A 22,457-nucleotide genomic window follows, 5' to 3' on the forward strand; every position below is an offset into this window, starting at 1 on the left:
CCGTTTCATTTTTGGAATACTGAAGATGCTTTGAGCATTTAAAAACTGAAGATGCAGTCTTACTTTGGTTCATTTTAAACAAATGATTCACCTTCCATTTGCTCATACATTCCCACTGTCGCAGCGACTACATCTGGAACCATTTTCTAACTATTTGATGTAACTGTTCTCCGAAGAAAAGCCAACTGAATAAAAGAATTAATCCAGCGAAATGCAGGCTTTATTGTAAACAGCTGACACACAAACATGCCCCTCTGCTGGAAAACCCCGCCGGCTTCCACTTATTCTTTCAACAAATTTGTTTCATTTATACGTGCTCTTTCTTTCTGTTTCGGAATTCCCTTCAACTTTCCAAAATGGCTAAAAAGAACACAGCTCCCTGGTGTGCGTGGTAGAGCGACGGACGACTGAGTTTCTGCAGCCTGGAGATGGGGGCGGGGGTGGAGAGGTATCCTCAAGCCAGGGTGATTAGCGACTCCTCCAGCCCTCCAGTCTCTGTGCGAGGTCAACCCAGCGCGGTTAGCTTGGAATCACACCAGCGGAAATGGGGGGCTAGAGAAGACCCTGCTTGCAGGAGGCTAACCTTCCCCCTTGACTATTGCGTCTTTGATCAATGCTCATCCACACTGACAAGCACCGGACTGTCATGGGAAACTTCTGGGAACGTCATCCACCGAGAACCATTCACACCCACGGCGACCACCTCACCACCCGCAATGCCCCCACTGAAACGATGGATGGCTCTATTGCCTAAACTCCAGCACTTCTCTGGGTGAGCCAGTCTCTCTACGAGTAATAATAAGTAATCACTGTGGTATTTATTAAGTGCTTCCTGTGCGCCAGGCACTGTACTAAGCGCTGGGGTAGATACAAACAAATCAGGCTGGACAGTCCCTGTCCCAGTCTGAATTCCCATTTCACAGATGAGGTAACTGAGGCCCAGAGAAGAGAAGCGACTTGCCCAAGGTCACACAGCAGACAAGTGGCAGAGGCAGGATTAGAACCCATGGCCTTCTGACTCCCAGACCCCGGCTCTATCCGCTAGGCCACCCCGCTTAGGGCGGACCTAGGCTGGGGCAGTCCTGGGTTTTATAGGCAGTCACGGGGAATTTTAGAGAAAGGTTTTTAATGCCTATGCATTGGAAGAGCTCTGCCTAAACTGGTCCTGCTAACTAGCCCCTAACCCCACCTGACCTTGAGGCCCTTTAAATGCTTCGATGGCCATATTTGGGCTGGGGCATGCTCAGAACATGCTCGATTCACGTCTGACAGAATCCTGGGTTTTATTGTATGTTCATCCCAGAATGCTGGGGCCTGTACCCCCACCTTATTCTCACGGTTGCCAAGAGAGAAGGCATAGACACACCACACCCACCTTTACCGTCAGGTGATACTAATCGAGAAATTGAATCAATCATTGGCCTGGGTAAGATTCAATGAAATATGGCGCAGATTCAAGATGGGGCCGCCTCCCCCATCTGGCTTTCTACTCACATGTCAGGGTTGAACCACTACCCCAAATACTTCAGAAGACAAATTCTACCAAGACATGAAAATTGTGTGCACTACCCAGCTAACCATCATAGGTATAGGTTTGTTAGTTCCTTGAGGGCAGGGATAGTGTTTACCAACTCCGCTGCATTGTAGTTTCCCCGAGTGCATTATACAGTGCTCCGCACACAGTAAGCGCTCAACAAATCCCACCCTCTGATTGATTGGCATGCACTGACCAGAAGGCTTGGGTCAGACTTAGGTTAAAACACAAAGTATCGTTCCATTGCTTGTTTTCCTGTCTAAATGCTCTACCTTGAATGCTACGGATGACTATTTGAGCAATCCTTCATCAAGTCACCGCTTAGGATAACAATTTTTCCACATCTTATGGAGGGGCCATCTTACACGTGCTGTAAGTATAATAATAATAACTGTGGTATTTGTTAAGTGTTTACTATGTGCCAGGCACTGCAGAAAGCGTCGGGGTGGATATAAGCCAACCGGGTTGGACACAGTCCCTGTCCCACTTGGGGCTCACACACTCAATCCCCATTTTACAGATGACGTAACTGAGGCACAGAGAAGAAGTGACTTGCCCAGGGTCACACAGCAGACAAGTGGTGGAGCCGGGATTAGAACCCACGACATTCTTACTCCCAGGCTCATGCTCTATCCACTACGCCATGTTGCTTCTCTACTCAACTATATCTTAAGACACTTAACTAAGGGACAGGACAAAGTTAAGAGAACAATTCATTCAGACCATCAGTAGTATTTCACCACATCCTTGTCTTCATTTTTTCCCCACAGTAAATGGCCACGCTCTGATACACTACTGTTCTAACTGGTTGGAGATGCAGGTCTGAGGCAAAGTTGAAATAATGGAATAAAAATGCAATGATTATTAAATATGGATGTAGCTTAGTCAATTAGTCATCCCCCTAAGATATGGGTTATGCATTCCGGGTTGATAACAAGGAGTATATTTATGGCACTGCCATCTACTTCTAAAAGCAGAAAGCGGGAGGCCATCGTTCAACCGTAACTCCAAATCTGCTGTACATACGACCACAGGCTTCTCACATTCCTCAGAGACCCCAAATCCCGCCATCCCCTTTCTAGTTTCTCAGGCCGAAGTGGGAGGAAGAAATAAAGAAGCAGCACTCGCCCCAGTTGAATTCCAGGAAATGCCAGATGGGGGGCATCCAGAGATCAGAACCGTCTCTCTCGAAAGGGGGGGCGGCATCTGCCTCAACTCCAGAATCTCCCTGTGTGGAAGCTGAGGTGTCAGGGACCCTGATATTGAAACCCCCTTCAGCTCACAGACTGATCAACCTACAGGTAGGGCCTACTGGCCCCTTCTGGGATGCTGTGGAGACTAATGCTTTCAGCACCTTCTCATTTCTGGGGATCAGGATGCTGTACATTCAATGAGGTGAAGATTCTAAGGAAAATAATGATAGTATTTATCGGGAGCATACGAAGCACCAAGTTCTCTGCTCATCGCTGTCCCACAAGGCCTCCCGATCTAAGAGGAAAGGTGAGTGGGGACCTATGGTTTCCGGACGAGGAAACTGAGGGTCAGACAAGTTACGTGAATTGCCCGAGGTCACCCCACAGGCCGAAGGCCAAACTGAGACTAGAACCCAGGTCTCTGGACTCCCAGAACTGCACTCTACTAGGAGAGGCAGCAAACTTCACAGGTAATTGTTGAGAGCAGTCCAACTGAAAGGACTCAAAAATGGGAAACTAAGGTAACTGTTGGCTGGGTTTTTCTCCTTTGGTCCAGGAATCCAGAAGCATGGCAAACCCCAAACCATCCTAAGGTTGGTGCTGGGTCAGAAAGAGCAAGATTTGATCTCACTATGGGCAGGGAATATGTCTGTTTATAGTTGTACTGTACTCTCCCAAGCACTTAGTACAGTGCTCTGCACATAGTAAGCACGATGAATTGAATCACCCCTCTCCCCACCCCCATTTCTCTGCCTCAAGGCAAACAGACTACAGGGTCATAACCATAAAGTCTCTTTCGGTGAGTTAAGGGAGCTGTGGCCTCTTTTGCATCTTAGCTGAGCAGAGAATGGGGGACATCTACAATAGAGAGTAATCTCTTGTTTCAACACAACAATCTCCCATGGTCACCTTCTTCTCAAACTCAGGCTAGAGACCGGATTGAGGTTGATTGTCTACTTAGGGTGTTGTACTCTTCGAAGCACTTAGTACAGTGCTCTGCACTGTAGACCAGAGGATCCTAAGGGAAGCAGCATGGCCTAGCGGAAAGAGCCCAGACCTGGGAGCCAGAGGACTTGTGTTCTAATCCTGGCTCTGTCACATCACTGCTGTGTGACCTTGGGCAAGTCACCCAACTTCTCCATATCTCAGTTACCTCATCTGTCAAATGGAGATTCAAAATCTGTTTTCTCTCCCAGTTTGATTGAGAGCCCCATGTAGGACAGGGACTGTGCCCTACATGATTATTGTCCATCTACCCCAGAACTTCGAACAGTGCCTGGCACACAGTAAGCACTTAAAAAGTGCCATTAAAAGGAAATAAAGAAATAGATTCTCAGCAGCTTTTCCTGGACTTTCCCCAAGGAGAGTGCAAATGGAAAGCAAAAGTCTTCGAGATAAATTTATTGCATCAACAATAACCATAATTGTGAGAGTTAAGTACTTACTATGAGCCAAGCACTGAAGTAGAATCAAGCTAATCAGGTTGGATACAGTCCCTGGTCCACCTGGGGCTCATGGTCTAAGTGGGAGGGAGAACGAGTACTGAATCCCTGTTTTCAGATAAGGAAACCAAGGCACAGAGAAGTCAAGTGACTTGCCCAAGATCACATAGCACACAAGAGGTGGAGTCAGGATTAGAACTCGGGCCCTCTGACTCCCTGGCCTCTGATCTTTCCATCAGGCCAGGCTGCTACAAAAAAGAAAGGAAGATGAGGAATGGCTGATCGTAAGACATTGATTACAGAAGTTGATTACAAGAATTAGGGCTGAACAGCAAGAGGAAAGATAGGACAACTCCTCTTATAAAGAACATTCTTTCAAGAAGCTGCTCAGGAGCTGAGTGGAGCAGAAGACTTTGTTGACAGTGCTGAGTGTGTGATTTCTGACAAATCCCTTTCTTAAAACTTTGCAGGCTCTCTGTTGAGAGCCATATCCTGTGAAAAATCACTTGGCTGCCAGATTTCTCCCTGCTTAGCTCAGAGAGAAATTAGTGAGCTGGAGGGAGATGAAAACTTGTTACTTCAGGACTCTCACTTGATCAGCAACAAGCAAACAAGGGGGCCTCGCTGCCAACCTCTCTAAACAGAACGCCAAAGGTCATTAGTTCTATGTTTTAGTTTGCCAGGAGGAGAAGCGTTAGATTTTAATGTTGTTAATCAAGCGGCAGCAAACCTCAGCGGATAAGGGATGGGGTAAAAACTCCCAGCCCATAGAACAAAGATCGAACGGCCGCATTAGTGAAAGCAAAGGTCCGTGGAAGCCTCTCTTTTGCAACCAAACTGGGCTTGTTATCTTTCAGTGCTCAACAGTAATAATAATCAGGATGAGGATCATGATTGTGGTTTTGTTAAACAGTATATTAAGCACAGAGGTACATGGAGATGCATACAGTGTCTGGCCTAACTCAGTCCCTGTCCCACATGGGCTTACAGTCTAAGTGGGGGAGGGACAACAGGCATTGAATGACCATTTTGCAGATGAAGAAACTGAGGCACTGAGAAGTTAAATGACTTGCCCAAGATCCCACAGCACGCAGGTGGCAGAATTAGAAACCAGGCCTCCTGACTCCCAGACCTGTGTTCTTTCCACTAAACTATGCTCCTTCTACAGTACTACAACAGAGCATGGGCCTGGGAGTCAGAAGGCCCCGTGTTCTAATCCTGGCTCTGCCACAAGGCTGCTGATGTGTGACCTTAGGTAAGTCACTTCACTTCTCTGTGCTTCAGTTATCTCATCTGTAGAATGGAGATTAAGAGTGTGAGCCCCACATGGGACAGGAAGTGGCTCCAATCTGAACAACTTGTACCTATCCCAGAGCTAAGAACAGTGCTTGGTACATAGTAAGTGCTTAACAAGTACCAAGAGTGCAATGCACTGTACAAGTGCTTGGGAGAAGCAAAACCAAGAGGTGACATGTTCCTTGTCCACAAGGAGCTTGCCCTCTTATAAAGCAGGTGGACACTGTCCTCTAGGTTTAAACAAAAGCCTTGAACAAGCACACTAGCACATCACTCTGATGCTCTTCTCTTGCATCATCTCCTCTGTCATTATTAATAACGTATTAAGTGCTTACTATGTGAGAGGCACTCTACTAAGTACTGGGTTGGATACAAGCAAATTGAGTTGGACACAATCCCTGTCCCACGTGGGGCTCACACTCTCTGTCCCCATTTTGCAGTTGAGGTAACCGAGGCCCAGAGAAGTGAAGTACCATGCCCAAGGTCACACAGCAGACAAGTGGCAGAGCCGGCATTAGAACCCATGACCTTCTGACTCCCAGGCCCCGGGCTCTATTCACTACACCATGCTTCTTTGCTAATAAGCAATCAACTAGCCAAATCTGGCTAACACCTTTCCCTTGGGGGTACACACCATCACATTTAAAGCAAGCTGAATCCTATTAGCTAGGAGGTGAAATGAGCTCTTTCGACTTGCTTTGGGCCTTTGGACTATCCATCTCTATCCATGAACCACTCCTCTGTGAGCAAATGTGGGCTACTGGCCAGGAGCTGGGAGAGAGTTGGCAGGCGCTGGTGAACAGAGAAGACATGGAGGGTCCCAATTCTCACATAACACCCCTACAGTACCCTGCATGACATGGCCTTCAGTAAGCTCTCTTGGTGAGAGAAGTTTTCGAGCATAATTCTATTGTCCTCTCCCAAGCGCTCAGTGCAGTGTTCTTTACACATAAGGCTATCATTTAAAGCCCCCCATCCTGGAATGGCTTTGTTGAGTCCCATCAAGGCCATGGAAAATCCAAGACACTTTCTAACTGCCACTGTAACTCGATCTGCAGGTTGAATTTTAGAACTGTGCCACCTCCAATTTCACAAAAGAAACAAAAGGAACAATCCTTGGGTTCCAGCAACAGGAGAGGTGTGGTTCCACCCTGCCAACCCCACCCTCCTTGACTATTACTGGAAAATACAGTCCTAGAAACACAGTCTGCTTCCTGAGTGGTGTTACATACTAGGGAAGTGGAAGTTCTTCCCACCCATCATTGGGCGTCCATCCCCTTTCACTGATTCAATCTTATCTATTGAGCATTTTCCGTATGTGCATTTCCCTCCTGAACCATTCTTGCACCCTCGGCTGAGTCTCAGCACTCAAGAAAAGACTTGCTAAGACGTAGTCTGCCAGGATGAGACAGTAACCCAAGAATGAAATACCATATTTACTAACACAAATGCTCCACCTTAGAAACAGGGGAAGGGGCTATTGAATTTAGCAATAAGGGGAGTAGGAGGAGAGGAAAAATATGAAAAAGGGAGGGGAGAAAAAAAAGAAAGGTAGCACTTCTGTGCAGTTTAAAATAAACGCTCAGTGAGTTGGGGCACTATCCCTGCCAACTGTGGCATTTAAAAAGAAAAAAAAAAAAGACCCCTGCCATGTCAACATGAGCTGTACCCACAAGTGTCCTGATCCTATCTTTCTTCCTACCCCAGAATGTACCACTGCCCTTGCTGGAAAAAAAAAAAAACCCATCAACTTTTATTTCCTTCTTAAAAATTAGGGATAGGAGAGTAGATGAAGCTATGCAGTGGAAGTGGTTATTGGAGTAAATCCCATAGGTCTCCTAGCCCAAAGCATACAGTCCACTGCTTACTGCTTCTAGTAAGGATTGGGGGTGGTGTGTCTAAATCTAGAGGAGTCCAATATACATCTGTCTTCCAAGAAGGGATCTGGGGGGCATTCACCACGGTGAAACCACGCTATGCTGAGAAACTCCTGGTAACCAAAAGTGTTACAAACATTCTTTCTCATTGCCATTATATTGGAGGAATAGGCTGGAGCAACAACAAAACCTTGACGAATTAGACAGGACTGCTTCACACACACCCAATGCTAAAGACAAAACCAGTTTCCTTATTTTCCATGTAATTCCTACCTTTCATTTCGTCGTGGGAAGAACAATACAGCAGCGACCGGGCCTTAGAGTCAGCCTGCCCAGTTTCCTTCCTTCCAGCATCCGTTTCACTCTGAGAGCCTTCTCACTTCCACCCCAAGAGAGAACCAACGAAGAGCAGCTTCGCTTAGGAAAAATAGCCTCCGTAGCACATTTCCGGGGACTAAATTTGGCTTTTTGACTGGTGCTAGAACTCCTTACCAAATGGTGAGATAAGGGCAACAAAGCTGTTCACTCTCTGCTAGAGGCTCCGCTTATCTAAGGGAATCTGCCAGCCTCCTGGTGCTGGGAATGCTGGGAGTGAGTCAGCCTTGGTGGAAAAATGGGGTGGCACAAATGCTAAATAGCTGCACCTGTGGTTGACTCAGAGCCACCACTCAGTGGCCTGTGAGTGGTCAACTCCTTTCCGAGCTTCCCACCCGCAAGAATAGCCTTCCACATGCAACAACAACATTTCTTGGGAACCATAAACCCCTCTTCAGGAAAAATAAAAAGGACAGTTTAGCCTCTCTCTCAAGATACACAGCTGACTGCTGGGCTTAAGCCCTCGTTGGCCTGTGGGGCTTATAATGATTTTCACCTGAGCAGAGACACTCACCTGGGGGCCATTGTCTCTGATCCCGGAACTCTTGCCAAGAGCAACATTCCGTCTGTGGCTCTGCTCTGTAAACACATTCCACACACCTGACCCAAACAAGCTAAGGTGATTGACTTAACGCTCTTTACCCCAAATACTCCTCTCTCCCCTTGTAGAAATAAAATTCCTTTGAGAATGATTAATAGGGAATATTTTCTTTTGAGTCACAGGGGCTATCTGACTGTTCGAGACCCAGTCCGCTTGAACACAGACATTGGCCGATGGATAAAATTGCTCTATCGTGAGGTCCCGGCTCACCCTCTTGTAAATTATGAGTCTAAGCTGGTAGCAGGACCATATAGGTTGTAAATAGATATTATGATGGCAAGTGTATGATTCCTGAAACAGCATTTTCCTCTGAAGTCCAGCATCAAAGCCATTCCCAGGAGCTCCGGAATGAATTTTCATGCATATGAAAGTATTGTTGACAGAGCTATCCCTCAGCATTTCTGCTCACCACCAATTTATTATGAGATAAAATCATTCCCATGTTTCCTTAGAAAAGCATTTGGGTTTATTTTTCCGGAGTTACGGGCACAGACCCAGGACTTTGGCTGGTGGTTTTAAACCTGCCAGCTCTACTGATGGCAGGATAAGGAACGAGGTGGAGTGCCTTTGGCTGGAGTAGGTGAAGCTCTTAAGAGGTGTTTGTTGTTATATTGTACTCTCCCAAGCGCTTAGTACAGTGCTTTGTGCACAGTAAGTGCTCAATAAATACGACTGCATTAAATTGAATTGGGGTGGATCAAGGCCCACCTTGAGGGGAGAAAAAGGGGAGTTGTCCTCTTGCTGCTTGGCATACCTCTCAGCTCTAGTGCCCCAGCTCTTGTGGGAACTAAGATGATGGAAGTAGACAAAGCTGCAGCATTTAGGTAAAGCTGCAGCATTACTGTTTTGACGTAGGAGAAGCAGTGAGGCCTAGTAGATATAGTATGGGCCTGGGTTCTAATCCTGGTTCCATCCCTTTGCTGTGTGACTGTGGGAAAGTCACTTAACTTCTCTGTGCCTCAGTTCCCTCATCTGTAAATTGGGGATGAAGACTGTGAGCCCCATGTGGGACAAGGACTGTGTCCAACCTGATTAGCTTGTATGTATCTCAGATCTTAGTACAGTGACTGGCTCATAGTAAGGGCGTAACAAATACCATACTATTTTACTGGCTTCTAAACTCCTGCATTATACTGTAACCTCCTTGAGGGAAGGGATCATGTCTTCCAACACTAGTGTACTGTTTCAAGTGCTTAGTACAGTGATCTGCACACCCAGTGAGCACGACCAAGTAGCTGGTGAGACTCAGCCCTATTGTAGCATTTCTTGAGTGGAAAGAGCACAGGACCGGGAGTCAGAAGACCTGAATTCTAATCCTCTTTCCACCACTTGCCAGCTGTGAGACCTTGGGTAAGTCACCTTGCTTCCCTGTGCCTCAGGTTCCACATTTGTAAAATGGGGATTAAATGCCTGTTCTCCTTCTCTTAGACCGTGAGCCCCATGTGTAATAAGGACTATGTCTAATCTTAGTTCAATGCTGGGCACATAGTGCTTAACAAGTACTATTATTATTATTAGTCATGCAGCTGAAATTGGGACAAGTTGACAGAAAGGCTCAGTGTTGGATATGGAATGGAAGTGGAGTGGACTTAGGTTGGATATTGGATATGCTCAGTGTGAGTATTTCATGCTGGAGAGAGGTAGGCCTAATAGGATAAAAATATGAGTCTGATATTCAAGAGACTTGGTTCTAGTCCCAGATCTGTCCCTGGCTGGCTGTGTGATCTTGTGAAAGTTCCTTAACCTCTCTGGGCTTGGCTTCTCTTCTGGTAAATGGGAAAGATACCATCTGTACTCTTCTTGACCTCACAGGGTTGTTATGAGGATAGAATGAGATCACTGATCGGAAGGCTCTTTGGAAAAATGAAAGCCCGCTGCAAATGCAAGGTATTCCTCTTATTTTTATATTGTTCTCTGCCAAGTAGAGACAGTGTTAAATATAAGGCGGGGTGGGAAGCAGGAGTGACTCACTGAGAGGCCATCAGGAAAATTTTCCATCATTGTGGCAGAAAAAAACCCCAACATTTTGAATCAGTGGAAGAAATGAAGATGTGACTGGGAGAGTACAATAAAACTGAGTTGGTAGACATGTTCCCTGTCCACAAACAGCTTAAAATGTAAAAGAGATAGAAGATGTAAACTCCAGGGCAGTTTGAAAAAAAACAACAAACAAAGCAAATACTAGGAAACGCTGATATGTTCTCATTGTTCATCTTCAGTTCGGTAGAAGGGGGAATTGGGAACTGGCATCTTATCATTTGGGACTATCCTTTGCTTGACAAGTAACACTGTATTCTCAATTAAAAAGAATCACACCGTGGGAGACAAGGCCAGGGAGAAATACCAGCTCCTCAATTCAGAGAATTGTGTTGTCTTTGGAAAACACAGAGGGTGGGACAACAAAGTCACACAACCCAGGTTTGATGCACACTGTTCTAGCCCCTCTAGAATGTAAGTTCGTTGTGGACAGGGAATGTGTCTCCCAGCTCTCCCAAGCACTTAGTACAGTCCTCCACACAGAGTAAGTGCTCAGTAAATGCCACTGATGATGATGATGACCCAACAGCCTGAGCTAACACTACTAAACCCTCAACAATAGCCACCATCTCCTCCTCAAGTGTGTGTGTGTATTCAGGGTAGACTATTTATTTCAATGGTAAATAAAGTCTTAACTCAGTGTCCCGGTGGTTTTCCAGTGGGGCTATGTGAACAGATCCACCTTTAAAGAAAAACATTCTCGGCCAAAACCATAACCACCCCACCAAACTCTACAGACAGAAAGGCCGCAAGAATTTCACTGGAATTCACCCCTAATACAGAACGCATGGGACACTCCAAAGGATGTGATCCTCAAAGATCTAAGTCCTGAAACTGGTTATGGGCCTGTGGTTTATATGCCAAAGTTTGGTTCTTTTGTTTAGAGATTCACATACGACGGTATGAAGTAGAGACGATCTACCATGGGGATTCTGTTGGGAAGTTAATAGGAACCATTTGAAAAATTACCTTCCACCTCAAGTGTCTTTTGTGAGGCAGGATAAAATGACATTCTAATTGAAGCAGTGGAATAGCAGCCTGTGCAACTAACTCTCTTTGGCTTCAAGCTTGTGAGTTGAGAAACCCAGGTGGCCAGACTCGGCTGAGGGTTTTTCAGATTTCACTCAGCCCCTCTCTTCTACTACTGACCCCACCAGAGTTGATCGCTCCAATGCTGACTCTTTTTCCAACCCTTTTAACATTAACCCTCTTGGTTACTGCTCTGGAAGCAGACCACCTTACTCTTCCCTTAAGTTATTGATAGTTTTTCCTCACGGAAGAAAGGATTCAGAGGTCTTTCATGTGCTATTTTGGTATTTGAAGAGATCTGGGTCTTTCACTCCCTTCCCTCAACTGTCATTTCACTGCATTAGGCTACACTGTGTGGACAGGAAGTTACCCAAACCAGACAAGTCCCTCCCACGCTAGGGAGACTATCCTAGAAAGCTCCAGAACTGGAAACTGCTCACGGGGTGTAGTGGAAAGAGAATGGGACTGGGTACTGGGAGAGCTGGGACTTGGTTCCAAGTCCCAGCTCTGCCACTGGCCTGCTGGGTGACCTCGAGAAAGTCGCTTCCCTTCTCTGGGTCTCATTTTCCTCATCTGTAAAATGGGGATAAGATGTGTGCTTTTCCTTCCTCTTAGATTGTAATCCCTAAGCAGTGTGGCTTAGTGGGTAAGAGCATGGGCCTGGGAGTCAGAAGGACATGAGTTCTAATTCCTGCTCCACTATGGGTTTGCTGTGTGACCTTGGGCAAGTCACTTAACCTCTCCGGGCTTCAGGTCTCTCATTCTGAATAAGGGGATAAGAGTGTGAGCCCCATGTGGGACAGGGACTGTGTCTGACCTGATCAATTTGTATCTACCCAACGTTTAGAACAGTGCTTAGCACGTAGCGCTCAACAAGTACAATTATTATTCTTATTAGATTGAAACTACTCTTGTCCTTAGCACATACTAAGCACTCAATCCTTCTTCTTACTCTTCAGAATTCCTCCCAGCGGAACAGCATTTCTATACAGACTGTCAATCACTTAACTGATGACATTACCTGGAACCCAGCTAATTACAAGGAAGGAAGGAAGGAGCAGCATGGCTTCGTGGAAAGAGCACAGGTCTGGGAGTCAGTGGACCTGGGTTCTAATCCCAGCTCTGGCACTTGTCTGCTGTGTGACTGTGGGCAAATCACTTAACTTCTCTGTGCCTCAGTTACCTCATCAGTACAAAGGGGATTAAAACTGTGAGCGCTCTGTGGGAGAGGAACTGTGTCCATCCTGATTACCTTGTATCTATCCCAGCACTTAGTACAGTGCCTGGCACATAGCAAGTGCTTAACGAATGCAATTATCATTATAATTAGATGAGGAGGCAGGGCTAGAAAAGTGGAGGATGATCCCAGAGCAGAAAGTCAGGTGAGATCCTGCAAGCCTTCGGAGGGGAAAGGATGCTTGGAGCCGGCTGGGGTTTGCCTTGAAGCTTAGTTTCAGCAAGGGGGCCTCTCCCGTGGATGGGTTGGCATGACCCCAGAGGAGTTGCTGAGGGAAGTTTAGCAATGTTCAACGGGAATGGGAACTCTTGGGTTTCAGTTACGAACAAAGACAAGGACAGGAAATAGGGGTTGATACTGTGAGCCCCATGTGGGACAGGGACCATGTCCAGTATGTTTACCTTGTATCTACCTCAGCGCTTAGTACAGTCCTTGACACCTAAGGAGCACTTAAATACACCATCATCATTATTAAAGATGGGGGTAAGTGTTTATTCCTGGATCTGGTTTGAGACTCTGGGACAGGCTATGTAGCTAATGAACCTGCAACTAAGTAAACACTAGTTCTGGGTTTGTAAACAGAGAGAGTCTAAGAGAGCCCTGTGTGGTGAACATGCTAATTTGGAGAGATTTGCTTTCCTTCCTGACCTCAGCAGCTGGCTGGCAGTGGTCACAACTAGATAGGCCCAGGAGATTCCCATGCCTTACAGGGATCCGGGATTGAAGAGTCACGAGATGGGGCCAGCCGCTCACCCAGGATGTTACTGATGTGCCCCACACACCTCCCTCCCAGCCTCCAGACTGCCCCTTCCATGAATGAATGACACTGGGCAGCTGACATTTAAAAGATCTCCCCCAAAGCCACAGAACCAAACACTACAATCTCGAGAAAGGCAGTCCTCCAGGTACCTTATGCAGCCCAAATGTAGCCTCGGAAATAAAATATGAAGCCAATGTGACTCTTCAATTATCACTGCCTAGTCAACCAGCACTCTGTATTACCAGTTGGTGTGATTTTTAACCTGGTTGAAACAGAGAACATAGAATCACTAAAGGCGGTTGAGAGACATCAGTCTGTAGAAAGTCACATTTCTACGCTTCTAATGAAATGCTTACCACATTAATCCAGAAAATGCATTTCGGAGGCCCTTTGGCTATTTCTTGAGAGCATGGTGATGTTACACCTGAATTCTAGCCTTCGAGCAAACCTCCATGACCCTCTGAATATCTAAATTACTTCATATTTTAAAAACGTGAAAGCTAGAAGGCAAGATGAACTCATTAGCTCCTGAATGACCGAGAGCGGGCCCGTTTATGGTTACTTGGATGTCATTCCGGAGAATTTCCTAAAGTTACTCCCTCGACCTTTCCTATTACATGGATTTAATTCTAGAACCCCATGCCTGACAGGCTTTCAGACACATTCATTTTATCACTCTAGAAAGAAAGATCAATTTGGATGAGCAGAACCTCTCGATTTAAGGCGAGACCCATTCGTATTGCCCACACAGACGTGAGTCATGGATGCAGGCCTGGATTTGGGAATGGGGTGTTGGTGTTTCTGAGACAGACTCCGAACTTGTGCAAGCCTTCTTTAATAACAACTCAAATTCTGCATTCCACAGTCTTGAGCCTAAAAGGGTTGGGGGAAGAAAACATGAAACCTGTCATAGGGAATGCTCCTAAATCCTTACCAGACACAAAAGAGGAAGGAAGAGTGAAAGACAGCAAATAGATTCAAGTTCAGGGAAATAAAAGAAAGTTTACTTAGAGGAGACGCCTTACCAGAGGCGTATGGTCTGTATGACACTCATAATCCCTAATTAGGATATGCTTTGTGGGATGAATTCAGAATCCCATTCTGCAGGGGAACAATATAGTTCTTCAACCGTCTTCCGTTCTACCCTATGCTATTTTGAGTTCTCTGGAAGTCATTGTGAGTCATTCTGCGTGAATAAAGAGAAGGAAGACTTCCAGCTTACCTCACAGAGCCTGAGATGGTATCTATTGAATACTTATTCTGTGCAGAGCACTGTAGTAAGCACTTGGGAGAGGCTCAGAGGCATCTTTCCAAATCTAGCCAGGGGCTGAAATGCCTGTCTGGTGCCACTATGTATGCTATCCCCTGGCATAACTGCCCTGACCCACCTACATCTCCGCATCAAACAGGAACTCCTCACCATTGGCTTTAAAGCCCTCAACCACCTCGACCCCTCCTATCTTACTTCACTACTCCCTGCTACAACCCAGCCCACACTCTTCACTCCTCTAATGCCAACCTTCTAACTGTACCTCAATCTCGTCTATCTTGCCGTGGACCTCTCGCCCACATCCTGCCTCTGGCCTGAAATACACTCCTTCCTCATATCTGACAATCACTCTCTTTCCCTTCAAAGCCTTATTGAAGGCACATCTCCTCCCAAAGGCCTTTCCTGGCTAAGCCCTCCTTCATTCAATCACTCGATCGTATTTATTGAGCGCTTACAGTGTGCAGAGCACTGTATTAAGCGCTTGGGAAAGTCCAATAGAACAATAAGCAGTTCTATAAATAAATAATTCCCTGCCCACAGCGAGCTTACAGTCGAAACAGACATCGATACAAATAAATTGATTACAGATATGTACATAAGTGCTGTGGGGTTGGAGAGGAGAAGAACAAAGGGAGCAAGTCAGGGTGACACAGAAGGGAGTGGGAGAAGAGTAAAGGGGGGGGCCTAGTCTGGGAAGGCCTCTTGGAGGAGCTGTGCCCTCAGTAAGGATTTAAAGAGGGGGAGAGTAATTGTCTGTAGGATTTGAGGAGGGAGGGCATTCTAGGCCAGAGGGAGGATGTGGGCCAGGGGTCAGGGGGGAGACGGGCGAGATAGTGGCACTTCTCCCATTCCCTTCGGTGTCACTCTGACTTGCTCCCTCTATTCATCCCCGGCCCCCCACAGCCCCACAGCTCTAACATCCGTGCTGTAATTTATTTATTTATATTAATGTCTGTTTCCCCCTTTAGACTGTAAGATTGCTGTGGGCAGGGAATGTGTCTGTTTATTGTTGTACTATACTCTCCCAAGCACTTAGTACAATACTCCACACACATTAAGTGCTCAATAAATACAAGTGAATGAACAAAGGAATGAAAGAACGGAGTTCTCCATAACCCTGTGATCACAATGACCAATTGGAGCTAAAAATGGGGTGCCTGATCTGAGGACAGCCTCAACTCGAACTTGGGGCGATGAATGGGGGTACTTCTAAGCACTCTAGCATTTCTCTGGAAAGACTAAAGAAGAAACTGACACTGGTATTCCAGGCTTACTGGTCTATTTGGAAGATTCAACAGAAATGTCCTAAAATTCTAATGAAGGCAATAGGTCAAACCCAGGAATATTGGACCTTCCCGGAATGACCACACAGAACCTCTAAGAGGGTGCTGTGGCCTGAATACTGGCTTTCTTCATTTCCTTTCAACCAAAAGATTCCATTTCAGAAAGGCAGAGCCAATCATAGGTGATGTTCCTTATGGTAATTACGAAAGAACATAAATGGTTTATCCTTCAGCTCTATCCGCCTAGGTTCGGGTTGCGGGTCTTGATGCATTTTTAATCCCGCCGACATAGGGCAGGGAACATCATCCGACAGCACCATTGTCTCCCGGCCACAGAGGGGTCGCTTTCTTGAGGCGATAAGAATCCGAACACCTGAGTCAGAAAACGAAGGAAAACACCAGCTCCTGTGCCTCCACATCCTGTGTCGGGTCCCGCCAGGAAGACAACCAGAGAGCATACAAAGCCTTTCTTTTTTATCCCTTCAAAGTTCCCCAGTGTGACTCTATGAACACCCCAAAGAGCACGGGCTTGGGAGTCAGAGGTCATGGGTTCGAATCCTGGCTCTGCCACTCGTCAGCTGTGTGACTGTGGGCAAGTCACTTAACTTCTCTGGGCCTCAGTTCCCTCATTTGTAAAATGGGGATGAAAACTGTGAGCCCCATATGGGACAACCTGATCACCCTGTAGCTACCCCAGCCCTCAGAACAGTGCTCTGCACATAGTAAGCGCTTAACCAATACCAACATTATTATTATTATTACCCCGGATGACCCTGCATTCTGGGAGGAGAGGGAGGTGAGAGAGTGTGCTCAGGTGATCAGATCACAGGATGGAGAGCAGCCAGGAACCCCAAATACCCTTCCTTGGCTGGGTCACTGCTGGGCCATCTGGGACTTTTTTTTTTTTAAATCTAACCTCGCCATACCTCCCTTTTCCCCGTGGAGAGAGGACAAAATATTTGTTTGAGGTCCCTGGCAAAGAGATGCTACGTCAGGGCAAACTAAGATTGCTTTCTTTCGGAAGCTAAAAGTAAATTGACGGGAAACACTGCTACCACATCCAGCTTCCTTACCACTAACTCACTCAAATACACCGCGGCCATTGCTATGTCTGGCAAAGCTACCCACTTCTCTGTCCATTCCTCGGCCTCCCTCCGCTCCTCAACTTCTCCGATTCCGGGAAAGCCGACCGCACCTTCAGATGGCTACCGATAGCCATTTCAAAACTGCAGCATTTACTATAGGTGTCAATAGTATTTATTGAGCGCTTATTGTTACATTGTTAATAAACACATACATTCCCTGTACACAAAGGCTTACAGTCTAGGGGAGGTTGTCATAATATACGCTAGTTACCAAGAGTGAAAATAGTCTTGCCAGCCTACCCCTAACATTCATTCATTCAATAGTATTTATTGAGCGCTTACTATGTGCAGAGCACTGTACTAAGCGCTTGGAGTGTACAAATCGGCAACAGATAGAGACAACCCCGCCCTTTGACGGGCTTACAGTCTAATCGGGGGAGACAGACATGAACAATGGCAATAAATAGAATCAAGGGGAAGAACATCTCATTAAAACAATAGCAAACAAAAAAACGGGACTAAACCAAAAATAAATAAAACAATAGCAAATAAGGCTTCGTCTCGTCGTGTTCAGGGAGCGCTTACACTGTGCGGAGCGCTCATCTGAGCCCTTGGAAAGTACGATCCAGACACAGAGACAATCCTTGGGACACATACGTTACCAACAATACCAACATTGTTATACAACATTGGGACGATACCAACATTATTATACATTGCGAACAATTCATCCGTCACGCGGTGGTAGCTCACTTTCAAATTCATTCATTCAGTAGTAATAATGAGAATGTTGGTATTTGTTAAGCGCTTACTATGTGCAGAGCACTGCTCCAAGCGTTGGGGGAGATAGAGGGTCACCAGGTGGTCCCACGTGAGGCTCACAGTCTTCATCCCCATTTTACAGGTGAGGTCACTGAGGCCCAGAGAAGTGTATAATAATAATAATGTTGGTGTTTAATAGCTTACGTATCCCAACTCTGCCCCTTGTCAGCTGTGTGACCGTGGGCAAGTCACTTCACTTCTCTGTGCCTCAGTTCCCTCATCTGTAAAATGGGGATGAAGACTGTGAGCCTCACGTGGGACAACCTCATTCCCCTGTATCTCCCCCAGCGCTTAGAACAGTGCTCTGCACATAGTAAGCACTTAACAAATACCAACATTATTATTTCCTCCATGAAGCCTTCCTTGATTAATCCCCAGTCGCCCAAGTCATATCAATTCAAAAGCCACCCTTAATACTTAGTTATTTATGCCCATCATTAGGTCTTAGGCACATATATACACTCAATTGTGCATCTGATTATTGATTCAGATATTTTATTCTGATATATTCCCAGTATCATTTTATCCTCGCTCTTTCACCTGTTCCCAGTATTTGTAAACAATTCAAGTCTGTCTGGTTCTCCCATTTTACTGTCACTTGGAGCCGAGAATTTGTGATTCTTTTGGTTATATTCTCCCAAGCATTTATTGCAGTGTTCTGCATTTAGTAGGCAATCAGTAGAAACAACACACTGCGTAGGATAAATTAGAAAAAGATCAAATAACAATTGTGGAATTGTTAATTGCTTACTATGTGCCAAGCACCGTACTAAGTATAGATACAAGATAATCAGGTCCCACATGGGACTCACGGTCTATGGAGAAGGGAGCATAAGGATTGAATCCCTATTTGGCAGATGGGGAACTAAGGCACAGAGAGGTTAAGTGACTTGCCGTCACACAGCAGCTAAAAGGTGGAGCAGGGATTAGAACCCAGGTTCTCTGACTCCCAGGCCTGTGCTCCTTCCACTAGGCCATGCTGCTTCTTCGCTAGCCTAAAATGCTGGGCAGATACCAAGGATAAAGATGTGACGATTTACTTTCATTGTATTAATGAAATGTGAACTTTTTCTTTAATTTCATTTTAAAAAACCCACCCACGAACTAATACCCATCATCCTGCAGGATTTTAAAACACCTTACAAAGTCCAGGTTCCACGGGGATGCTATTATTTTAGCACTCTAAAATGTCATTCCACACATCTCTCTCCACTTGTCAAAAACTTAAAATGCCCATTTCCATTCTGCATCGAATTGAAAATCCCAACTTTTGGCTCTGAGGCATTCGTTCAGTGCTTTCCCTCCTAATCATCCCCTCTTTTCTCCCACTCCACCCCAGCTCACACTCTTCATTCAACTGAAATTAACTTATCCACCCCCTTCAAAACACATCTCCCTCATTTCCTGATTAATTTCTAATCTCCCCACCCAATATTCGCCCCAACTGCCACTTGAGTTGTTCCAGGTCACTTAATCGCTTAGTTACTCTCAACCTCTGTAGTGTTGAGGTATATTCCTTGCCTATTCCATTACTTAAGCACTAACTCATATATGCATCCCCCTTTATCTTCTTCCTCCTGTCTGAAATTTATTCTAATGCCTGACTCCCCCCTAGATTGTAAGCTTCTTGAGGGCAGGAGTCTTGTCTACCTACTCTACTGCTCGCTTCAAAGTGCTTAGAACATTTCTCTGTACCCCGTGCCAATTTTATTACTTGATCTATTAAGTTCGCTTGTCTCCAAATAAAAATCATTCTAGCTGATTAGAGTTTCTATTCCCAAGCTTTAACTCTGGGACCACCTCTCCTGCTCCTAATGGAATTTTAGACAAGAAACCATATCCATGAATTATTCGGGCTTGAGGATAAACTGGAAGCCCCAAGAGTTTTTTTCCTCTGTTGAACTCTGCTAAGCACGTAGGAAAAGTGCTCTGTGTGCCATAATCACTTAGTACAGTGCTCTGCAGAAAAAAGGTGTTCAGTAAGTGCCACAACTACTCCTTTTTATGTCATTTGTTTAGGACTTACTATGTGCCAGGCACTATTCTTTTAAGTGCTGGGGTAGAGACAAGGTAATCAGGTTGGATACAGTCCAAGACCCACATGGGGCTCACAGTCTCAATCCCCATTTTACAGATGAGGTAGTTGAGGCATAGTGAAGTGACTTGTCCAAGGTCACGCAGCAGAGAGGTGGTAGAGGCGGGATTAAAACCCAGGTCCTTCTGACTCCAGGCCTGTGCTTTATCCACTGGGTCATGCTGCTTCTCTGCTCCCTCCTACTTAGATTGTGATCCCCATGTGGGTCAGGGGCTCTGTCCAACCCAGTTAACTTGTATCTGCCCCAGTGCTTAGAATAGTGTTTGACACATAGTAAGCACTTAACAGATAGTTTAAAAAAACCAAAAAGCAAACAAACCAAAACTTATCTGTCAGTGCCCACCAAAAGTTATTCCCCTTAAGTCCTCTAGAAGAAAAGCATCCAGGACAATATAGGGCAAAGAACTGGCTTTCTTCTCCGCCTAAGGGCACCAGCTGTGACTGGGAAATCAAGTTTTCTCTAATGAGCTTTTGTTTTACAGAAATCAAGGACAGAGCATCATTTTTCAGTGAGGCCAAATATGAAAAGGAAAAAAGATGTCTCAACTGCATGCAGATTTGCGTGGCCAATCTGAAAAGGCAACAATCTCCTTAAAAACATTCAAACTGTGTCATCCCACAAGAATTGTGTGTGTGTGTGTGTGTGTGTTTGGAGACACATTAGTGGTGAAGGCCCCATTTTTTAGAGGACAAATGATAAGCCCATCTCATTATTAGGATTGTTGCAAGATATGCTGAAAGTGGCATTTGTGGGGCATGGGTGAAAAGCACCCCTTAAGAGAGTAATCTCACACTTAATAAGAAAACCTTCCCCTTGGTTCTCCTAGGTCACTGGGGCATCGCTCTTGCAATATCCCAGTGGGAGAAAAACATTTGGCAGAACCTAACATTTGCCTGCCGGAGCTCAGAATAATGCCTATTGTCTCCTTTGGGTGCCTGGGAGCTTTGGATTCATCTCCTGCACGTCTGTGTTCACACATGCATACTTATACACACACAGAGGCATCTCCCTTTGCAAATTACCAGTGAGCCGCACATCTCCAGCACTTAGAAAAGTGCCTGACATGTGGTAAGCACTTAACAAATACCATTACCATTATCATCATCAACCTCCCACACCCCTATCAGCTGGCCCCCTGCTGGCACCCAGAGTACAATGAGCAGGTTGGCGGGTGGATTTTGGAGCACCCCGAAAAGTGCCCACAAGGATTTTATGTCCAAAAACCATCTCTAGCTGAAGCGAGAGCAAAACAGTGCCAATGTCCGGTTGTGGGGCCAACACTGCCAAGTGGTGATTTGCCACAGTAAATTCATGAAACATTCCATGTTTTTCTATCTTGCCACCGAACTCTCGCCCACATCCTGCCTCTGGTCTGGAACACCCTCCCTCCTCACATCCAACAAACAAGGACAACCCCCTCTTCAAAGTCTTATTGAAGGCACGTGTCCTCCAAGAGGCCTTCCCAGACTAAGCCTTCCTTTCCTCTTCTCCCGCTCCCTTCTGCGTCACCCTGACTTGCTCTCTTTATTCATCCCCCCTCCCAGCCCCATAGCACTTAGGTCCATATCTATAATTTATTTATTTCTATTAATGTCTGCTTCCTTTGGTGGGCAGAGAATGTGTCTATTATACTGTCCTACTGTACTCTCCCAAGCGCTTAGTCCAGTGCTCTGCACTGAGTAAGCGCTCGAAAAATATGGTAGTTGACTGATTTCACTACCCTAATTAAGCAGCTATTTTGTAAGATTCTCACTGGGCCCAACCTTCTGGTGAAACATGGTAGGGGGTTCTTCGGTCTGAAAACTCCACCAAAGACCCGGCCCCACCAGGTTTTCCCCTTCAGCCGGTTCTTGGACCCTCGCACCTCGGAGGGATGAAGGTCAGACACTCACTTTGGTATCTATGAACGCATCTGTAAAAAGATATTTAGATCTCTCATCGCCAAGTCCTGGCTTCAGGATGACTTCAGTTCACCTCTTCCGCAAACTCCTGTTTGGAGCCGGAATGAGATGATTCATATCCTCTTCTCTGCCGGGAATAGCTCTCTGAAGCGGTTTAGAAACGCAAAGGGCAGTTTGAAAATAGTTTTAAAACTACCAGTGCGCAGGTCTCCAGAATCTAGGCTCGGGGAAATGCTCCCGCTAAAATGAGGAGCTTTCGGTTAAGCAGCCGATTCGATTCCAAAAAATAAACGGGGACAAACATTCTGAGTTCTTTCATCATATGCATTCAACATCCCTGATTGAGACAAAACCACAGATACTCGACATGAGAAGAGAGAGAGATTAAATATAAACACAAAGTCTAATAGTGAGAAGACAAGTTACGTTTTGTTATTCTGCTGCGGACTTTCTCCATTTATTTCATAGGAGCCAAAACATAAGCCGCGGCAAGAAATGGGAATGTGTTGGGCAGATGGCAGCAAACGGCCGAACAGCTGTATATATTTAGTCACCAGCAGTTTGATCTGTGGCTGTGCAAACAAATCCATTTTGCTCTAGGATGGTCATTTGAGAGAAG

The 22,457-nt window shown here is 45.8% G+C and overlaps 1 protein-coding gene across 1 annotated transcript in view; it reads right to left on the reverse strand.

Moving 5' to 3' along the window:
• SULF1 (sulfatase 1) overlaps positions 1 to 7,890 on the reverse strand; it is a 168,433-nt gene extending 160,543 nt beyond the window's left edge. Inside the window, exon 1 of the mRNA XM_029068600.2 lies at positions 7,616 to 7,890. The gene's annotated coding sequence lies outside the window, so the exon portion shown is untranslated. The remainder of the gene's footprint in view (positions 1 to 7,615) is intronic.
• Between the last annotated feature and the right edge of the window lie 14,567 nt (positions 7,891 to 22,457).

The sequence above is a fragment of the Ornithorhynchus anatinus genome, chromosome 7, assembly GCF_004115215.2.
Source record: "Ornithorhynchus anatinus isolate Pmale09 chromosome 7, mOrnAna1.pri.v4, whole genome shotgun sequence".
NCBI lineage: Eukaryota > Metazoa > Chordata > Mammalia > Monotremata > Ornithorhynchidae > Ornithorhynchus > Ornithorhynchus anatinus.